Source organism: Furipterus horrens, unplaced genomic scaffold (assembly GCF_987537825.1).
Source record: "Furipterus horrens unplaced genomic scaffold, mFurHor1.1.pri manual_scaffold_9, whole genome shotgun sequence".
In the NCBI taxonomy this organism is placed as follows: Eukaryota; Metazoa; Chordata; class Mammalia; order Chiroptera; family Furipteridae; genus Furipterus; species Furipterus horrens.
Genome location: NW_028327179.1, coordinates 91324464 through 91333641, shown reverse-complemented (window position 1 = coordinate 91333641; position 9178 = coordinate 91324464). Strand labels below are relative to the sequence as shown.

General features: G+C 47.3%; 1 non-coding gene across 1 annotated transcript; it reads right to left on the bottom strand.

Moving 5' to 3' along the window:
• Positions 1-241: 241 nt before the first annotated feature.
• On the bottom strand, positions 242-376 carry LOC150002183 (small nucleolar RNA SNORA42/SNORA80 family). Its single transcript, XR_016513216.1, has one exon. It is a non-coding gene; the product is annotated as a small nucleolar RNA SNORA42/SNORA80 family (small nucleolar RNA).
• Between the last annotated feature and the right edge of the window lie 8802 nt (positions 377-9178).

Sequence of the window (9178 nt, the reverse complement as noted above, 5' to 3'; positions counted from 1 at the left end):
AGGAGATGCCTTTGTGTCAAGGACAGGGACCAACTTCTCTACCGATTTTCCAGGGTTTGGAATAGCCAAAAACAGCAAGCCTACCCTTTCCCCTTTTCCTTATGGTGAATTGTCTGAGAACAGAAATTCAGTCACTCAGTTGGCCTTCTCACATGGAGAAAGGACTGTCCCCATGGCTATGTTCAGCAATTTTGAGTTTTACAGCCTCTTCTGGAGGGTTCTCACCCCTGTTTCTTTTCCCCACTGTGTAACCCACTTCGGCGCGTGCAGCCTACAAGCAGAGGCCAGGCAATGGGACAAGGCTGCAGTTTGCTCTGGCACGGGGCACAGTGAGAGAGCCAGGGGGACGGGCCTGCCATCCCTTTAAAGCCTTTTCATAAATGCCTTCCACTTTTTTCCCAACGAATGTAGTCATAAACAACTGCCTGGCCCCTTAGCCAAGGAATTAATCATGGCGGGGGTGGGGGTGAGGGACAAACCAGACACACCACTTAAGAAGCCAGAATGACATCTGCTGTGTCAGGTCACAGCGTCAAACCAGTGGATTAATGCCTGGGAGACTGGAAGACGATCGGCAGTGGGCCAGGATGACGGCGAAGCTGCAGCAGCCTGCTCCTGAAGGGTCGGGGCAGGGCGGGAGGAAGAGTAAAATAGTGTGAGCAGCTCCGGGCACAGGCTGGGGGCTTCCCATTTATTTACTATTCACACTAACCTTGGGAGACTGCATTGCATGCCCACTTTACAGGCGAATTCACGGACATTAAGCTCACAGGCCTTGACCAAGGTCATACGGTTAATGGATGGACGAATGAGATTTGAGGAAAGCAAAAGTCCATCCTGTTGCCACCCTCCTGGCCACCCAGAGAGCTGCATCTGAAGGCTTTTGCTCCACCCTCGGTGGTCAGACATTAAGGCCACGTGCTGAAAATCACAGACACAACTGCATAATCCAGTAACACCGAGAGACAAAGAGGTTAACGCTAAGAAAAGGTTTCCGTTCTGTCTGAAGGCTGTGAGGCAGAATCACAGATGTCCATAGAGCCTGTAAGTAACAATTTGCATCTGCAACCTAAGAAGCCACCAACAGTGGGACTGGGAGGGAGGACCATCAGGTACACACGTCCAGGCGTGTCTTCCTTATGCAGGCAGAACTAATAACTTCAGCTCACACTGCAAAAGCCATGATGTCAAGTAAACACGCAGACAGAAACGTTCTTGAACCAGACATCACTGTAGCTTAGTTTCCCAATGGGCATCTTATTTAGGTACATAAAGAAGACGCGCCCTTGCCATTTGTGCGTGGGAGAATGAAGCGTGGGGTTGGTGGTCACGTAGGGAGAGAACCAGGGGGAGCCGCGGTCGGAGAGGTGCCATGACCAGTAGCCTGGGGGCAGGAGAAAGGGGAAAAGAAGGTTGACGGCCTTCCCCCAGGAAGATCTGGAAAATACTGGTTCACAGTGAACTTCAGCATAATTAGTAACTATGGAGCAGTAACCAGTTGATTCCAAACACCGTGCCCACAAGGAAAAAATAGGGCAAAATTCAACGACACATCTGTCTCCTTGTGACTCTTTCTGACTCGAGCTTTGATGTATGTATTCACTAAGACACCTCTGAGTAGATAAAATACATAATAAAAGAAACACTGAAACTCATAGCTGGACATAAACCTAAGATAAATGTCTCTGTGCAGCAACTGCAAAGCAAAGGGATCAGGACTGAAGGCAGAGGCCAGACTACTGAGCCTTCCAGCAGGCAGGGGCAGCAAATGCCTCTGCCACTCTGAAGGAAGGTGTGTTCGCCTGCTTAGGCTGCCAAGATGTTTCTGGTGATGACTCTCTTCCTAACTTGTAGACAGCCACCTTCTCACTGTGTCCTCACATGGCCTTTCCTCTATGCACGCAGAGACAGACAGACAGACACAGAGACAGAGACAGAGACAGAGAGATGACGCAGAGAGAGATCTCGTGCCTCTTTTTATAGGGGCTCCTCTTATAACCTCATTTAACCAACTTCCTTAGAGGCCCCACCTCCCAGTACATCCAGGCCGGGGGGTCAGGCTTCAACATAGCAATCTGGATGGGGACACAAATTTCCTGGGGTCTTTGACTTTCTCTGCCACTGATTCATAGAGGATGGTGTTTGGTTGCTGTTTCCTCTCTCTTTCCATCTTTATACACACACGTTGCTGGAGAAAATGATGCAGATATTCTTTTAAAATCTTTTAAGCCCCTGTGAACTCCCTACTCTGCCTGTTCTGGGTATTTCTCATGCATCCCATGGACAAAAAGTCACTTGACAAACACGGACCAACATCTCCAGAAGATAAAACAGCTCAGGCTTTGGCATCTGAATGCCCTGGGTTTGAAATTCTGCTTTCTTTTTTTACTGTGACTGTTCTGAGCCTTGTTTCCTAAACCATAATGGGGTTATTTTGAGGAGTAACTCCAGAGGCAAAAGGGTGTGATAGCTTCTAGTTCATATACATATCGATTGAGTTAACATGTCTCTCTCTCCCTTTAGATCATTAGCAAATTAAGGGGAGGAAATGTAACTCCTTCATCTTTGCATCCCGAAGGCCTAGCACTGTGCAAAGTGGTGACAAAGCAGGAAGAAGGAGTGGGAGAAGAGGAGGATAGAAATGAGGACTGCCCTTTGTCTTAGTACTAGGCACTGTACTAAACATACAGCATATTCTTATCAAATCCTTTTACTTTTCTGTCCCCAACTGTACCCTAAGCATGTTTTAGCAACCCGAGAGCACTGGTGCCCAGAATGGCATCAGGCACATAGTGGGGTCCCCATGATTCCCTGTAGAAATAGTGTACACAGCCAGCCCAGCCAGACACCCTTATATTTAACCAACATCTTCTCTTCTCCTGTCAAAGGAGCTCTTCCCAACAGACAAAAGTCAGATGCTACTGCTGAGCCATTGGAGACCCTGAGACACAGTTGTGAAGTGACTCATCCACCACCCTCGAGTCAATGGTAAAACACCAACCTCTGCTCCCCGATCGACTCCCCACCTAGTTTCCAACCAAGTGAGAGAAGAACAGGAAGCCCCTGGGTGGGAGACGAGGAGAGAACAGACAGCTCTCACATCCTGGGGTGAGCATAAGAGCAAAGGCGGTCATTCACCAGCCTTCGTGAGGCCCGGAGCTCCCTTGTGAGGATGAGACCTCCCAAAACAGTGACAGACATTATAACCTGGGAATCCCATATTTAACCTCAAAAGCCAAGGAGTAAGTTGCCCTTTGGGGGAGCGGTCCCAGGATGTGAATGGTGAGCACCTGTTTGGGGGTCTCCCGTGTGTGTCATTCTTCAGAGGCCCCTTCCCCTCCCAGGAGGTGCTTGGTGACCGCCACAGGCACGAGTGAGCACTGTTACTTTCCTCTCCAGAGCAACGCATAGAGAAGAGCCATTGCGTTTCTCAGGGGCCCTCGTGCCTGTAATTCCAGACTGAACTCAGGCCAAGGGCACTGTTTGTGTCAGAACGAAGGTCACACTTTATTCCAGGGCCAGGGCCGCTCTTCTTTGTACCAATAATAGAAACAAAACCAAGCAAAGAAATAAATAAATATTGGACAGAGTGATCAAAAACCCTGTTGGTTTTATGGAAGAGAATCTCACTTGAAAAGATACGAAAACCAAGAGGGCCCTGTAGAATTAAGAGCAGCTAAAGAAATTTAGGCTCAAGAGGACCAGCATGTGAGGTTCCTGCTCAGAGCAATTTGCATCCCATCCATCAGAACAGCATCTCTTTGTCACAGACCACACCCTAACCCTGGCGGCTCCCTTCACAGATCTGTGCCAGGGTCACAAGGTAGCAGGTTGCTGTTACTGGGTCTCACAACTAGAAAAACAACCCAAAGCATCATATTGCCAAATAAGGACAAAACACTAAATGACAGGCCAGCCAAGGGGTCTTTCAGCCGAAGGCCATGGATGAACCATAGGGCATCATGAACTGTGTTCCAAGCCTGGGACTAGGTTGAAGCAAATCCTGAAAATTTTAGCAATCAAGATAAATAACATTGTAACGCAATATTTTAAAAATCAGAATTAATGCAAAAGCTGGTACCTCAACAAATTACACATAGAATTACCATGTAATCCAGCAATCCCCACTTCTGGGTCTACCCCAAACAAATTGAAACAGACCTGAGCAATCATTTGTATCCCCATATTCACCACAGCATAACTCACAATAGCCAAGAGGCAGCAACAACCCATATGTCCATAGATGAATAAATGAATAAAAAAAATTGAATATTATTCGGCCTTCAAAAGGAAGGCGGTTCTAGTACATGCTACCACCTCGATGAACCTTGAGGACATTCTGCTAAGTGAGGTAAGCCAGTCACTGTATGATTCTACTGATATGAGGCACCTGGGAGAACGGCGGTTGCCAGAGGCTGGAGAGAGGGGAGATGGGACTTAATGAATATAGAATTATAGTTTGGGAAAATGAAAAGGAACCTGCAGATGGACGGTGATGATGGTCGTATACAATAGTGCGAATATATGTCATGCCACTGAACTATGCAGTTGAAAAAAATGGTTAAAATGGTAACTTTTGTGTTACATAGGCTTTACCACAATAACACTTTTTTAATGCAAAAAAAAAAAAAAAATGTTGAGCAAAATGCCAAAATTGAGATGAAGACAGGATCGATATTATTGATCTTTCCCTTTGCTAAAGGTTCCAATATGACTCCACACAGCACAGTCGCTAATCCCGTCTTCCTTTATAAGGTTATTCTGTTCACCACAGATTATTTGCGCATTAATTTTTGTCTTTGTGACTATGGCCTTGAAATACTATTTATCTTTCTTTCTCAGATCTGGAGCTCCCCATTATACTTTGTGACCGTGAAAAGGGCCTCCCTGCTCTGACTGGCCTCTCCCTAGCTCTCTTTCTGTCTGTCCTTTGACAGTCCTAACGCCTCTGAATTCTGGACCCTCGTCTCTCCTTTGCTGTGTCTAGACAGAAAGAAAGGACCAGGAGCTGGAGTGTCAAAGTCATGCTTCCACTTGCAAACCTTCCTGATGTGCCCCGGGTTCATCACTGCCTATATTTTGGTGGTGTTTCTCATGCAAGGTGCTCTTGCCCTAACACTGCTGTCACCTGCCACCTTTCAGCCTGTGACCCCACGTTACCTTGAGCAGGAGGCTCTGCACGGCTCTGGTGCCAGCTGTTTTTTTCCTCTTCTGGAGGAACTGATTCCTCGTGATCCTCTGAGCTGTAATTTCATCAGCCTGGAATAACTTGACACTCCCATTTGTCTGCAACAGAACTCATTTGTCTTCCAAACCTCAGGGCTGGGCGGTGGCGAACGCCACCCATTGGCCTCCCCGTAGGGGACTGGGACCACCTCACCAGCTGCGTTGGCCTGGCCCCTGAGAGATTCCATGACTAGCAGGGAAGGAGAGGGCGTGAGAGCTACAGGCCAAGAGCAGGTCTGGAAATGAATCCACAGCTCTGTTTTTGCTGAGAACTCCTCGCCACCTTCAGGGAAGCCTAGCTCATGGGATCCGGCCCCAGAGTCAGGACAGAGCTGAGGCAGGGTCTGCAAACAGCGCAGCAGACCCAACGGTCCGGCAAGGAGCTGGATCTTGGGCAACTGACTTCTTCCTAGCTGCACATGTCATTGTCATCAGAAGCCTGATGACACAGGCAGTCCATGGACCACCAAGGGAGAGACAAGGAGAACTGGGGCCAAGTCTAGCCTTTAACTTCTGTGTGACCTTGGGCCCTTTGAACCTCAGTATCTTGACTCCATGATGGAGAGAACAGTGGCTATTTCAGAGGGTGACTAAGACAATAAGATACGTTCATTGTTATGAAAATGTTTGGAAACCCTACAGCACCAGACAAATGTAACATGTTATTTTGATAGTTATCTACCAAAAAGTAGGGTCTAGGCCCTCTTCAAAATGAAACATCAAGACAAGGAATTCCCCCCTTGTGACACACAGGGCAATGGGGCCATAGTTCAGAGAAGACTCAAGCTGTGGCTATGGAGACCCCTCCACTTCTCACCCCAGATAGCACAAGGGTGTAAGGACCCAGCGTCTGCTTCACGGGACTACACATCCACTCTGGGCTGAGCAGGGGGAGATCTGAGTGATGGGGCAGGAGAAGCATCGTGACCCGGATCATCCAGGAGGAGCCCAGGTGCGCGCCTGAGGACAGGTAAGGGGGGTCGCAACAGTAATGAAACTGAACAAGCATCTCTTCCAGACCCACCCCTGAGCCTGTGGAGGAGAAGAGGGTCTCCGGGTCCTGCTTAGGGAAGAGGAGGCACAATGGGTAGTGGGTCCCCGTGGAGCCACAGATGACCAGAAAGTTCCCATGTACCTGGTTGCGTGCCAGCTGACATGTGAGATCATACAAATCTGCAGAGCATGTGCCTGAGTGTCATGAGCATTTTATTTTTATTTTTTGGCCCCCCTGCCCCAAATTCCCTTCCTTTGTGTGTGGCACCCCACCCTGTGCTTTTCCAGGGGAAGCAGAGCCTTCTTCCCACTAGAGATCTTGGGAAAAGCCAGATAGTCTTTTTCAAGGCTCCGTCACGGCTCGGCCAAGGCCAGTGGCCTAGGCTCTTACGTGCGGAACTCTGAGTCAGGTCTTAGCACAACACACACAAAAGAGGCAGAGGTGCCAGAGTGCAGTGATGGCCGAGGCAGCTGCAGGGGCCTCACCAGGCTGCTGTCTGGAATGTGACTGGTTTGTGGTTCTAGCGGATGCCTAGTCTCCTTCCAAACCTGGTTCCTTCCCAAGGATTCCTTGACCTACCTAATCTCCATCAATAAATCTCTTCGTTATTTATGTAAGTGGAGGTGGGATCTCTTGTTTGTCTTGACGAATTCTGGGTGACGCACCAAGTGAAAGAAATATCATCCCCCCCCTAATCCGTGACGCACGCTCAGGAATACCCCCAGCTCCAGCCCGTTCACCCTGGCCCTTGGGTTGCTAACTAGCTTCTCGGAGGCCCTGAAGCATTAACTTGGGGCACTGATGCAAGACACGTGGCCCAGTGCTCAGGTCACATAAGGGAAGATGAAACTCTCCCTCCGAGGAGGGACAAAAACAACAAATATTCAGTTCATGTCAAAGTTTAAAGAAATTGCATATTTTTGGTTTTATGTTTCAGTGTCTCTGTCTTAATAAAAGAATTCTTCTATACAGCGACTTCGGCCAGAACCTGGATTAACAGAGAGAACTTTTCAAAGTTAGAATGTATTCCTGGCACATGCCACCTTTGAGTGAATAAATGAGGACTTGGCCTGCTGATTCAGAAGGACTGCCAACCCCTGAGTTAGGAAAACGCCCAAAACTTCTGGCCTTTGACCAGAAAAAGGGTTTAGCAAAAAGTGCCTCGTCCCAAAAAGTGAGCTTCTTAGCACTAGCCTTCACTCCTGTCTTAGTCATTAGTGACACACTGAGGTTGCCGTAGACACTGTCCCGGGTCCCCAGCTGTAGTCCTGAAGCGAGGAGGCCAATGGTGTCATCACCATCTCTTACCACACTGGGCAAAGGACACGCTAATGAAAGTGCCATCATTTCTTTTGAGATAATAGCACTGAATTAATGTATAGTCACAGAATTCTGGAGCTGGAGATAGTGGTTTAATCAGCTCTCAAAAAAAAGTGAATGCATGTATGTGTGTGTATGTACATACATATTATAAATGTTATTGATTGTAAGAATATATGTTTATAATATGCAATTTATAGATAGTAATAAAATACAATCTTTATTACAGATCCCATATAGTTGATTTTTATCCCAGGAAGTTTTTGATTTATTTTTTGGTGGGGGGATTTTCAATTACAGTTTATATTTAATAGTATTCTGTATAAGTTTCAGGTACACAGCATAGTGGTTAGATAATCATGCACTTTACAGAGTGGTCTCCCCGATATTTTAAGCACCCACCTGGCCCCTTAGTTATTACAATATTATTGACTATATTCCCCATGCCCACCCTGGCTGGTTTAGCTCAGTGGATTGAGCGTCAGCCTGCGAGCTAAGTGTCGCTGGTTCGATCTTCCAGTCAGGGCACATCAGAGAAGGAAAACTCTGACTCCAAAAAACCTCCGCTGCCTTGCGGCATACCTCTTCAGGGGAAAGGCTAAGGGAGTAAACCCCGACAGAAAATCCGGAGCCGGAGTCCCTAAGGCGGTTTGACGTTGTAGTCAACACCGGCAACTCCTGCGGCGCACCTGAAGCCAAGCTGTATTGACTCCGTCTTTCCCTTGGACCCTTCAGCTGCGAAGAGAGGGGGGGTCTGCTGCATGGGCAACAGCAGACCCTCCATATCACCCTGCCCAGGCTCTGTAGCTTCAGCTTCACTGGAGAGGACACTCCAGCATCATCGCAAGATGTCGATTCAACACGGGAGGAGACAGATACCGTGTCACTCCCGAGTCGGACTGCACAGCCATTCTCGGCGGTGCAGATAGACTCTTAAGAAGCTACACCATCGTCTCTCGAGATGGACGGCTGCCGACGATTCCCCATGCCGTACTTTACATCCCTGTGACTATTCTGTCCCTACCAATCTGTACTTCCTAATCCCTTAATCTTCTTCACCCGGCCTCACCAGTGCCCGCACCCCTGGCAATCATTAGTTTGTTCTCTGTATCTATGAATCTGTTTCTATTTTGTTTGCTTGTTTATTTTGTTCTTTAGATTCTACATATAAGTGAAATCATATGGCATTTGTCTTTCTCTGGCTGACTTATTTCACTTAGCATAGTACCCTGAAGGTCCATCCACGCTGTTGCAAAAGTAAGATTTCATTCTTTTTTATGGCCAAGGATAATATCCCATTGTATAAACATACTACAGCTTTTTTACCCACTCGTTTATTGTTGAGCACGTGGGCTGCTTCCATATCTTGGCTACCGTAAATATGCTGCAATGAACATAGGAAGGGATGCAGATATTCTTTTGAATCAGTAATTGGGGTTTCTTCAGATATATTCCCAGATGTGGAATTGCTGGGTCATAAGGCAATTTCATTTTTAATTTTTAAAGCCTGGTATCTGTAGTTAAACGATGATTGTGATGTAACCATGATTTGACATAAGGAGTTGCATCTCACTCTGCTAACTTTTTCCAATACATTTATTGTCATAAAATATGATGAGATCTACTGGTAAACTCACT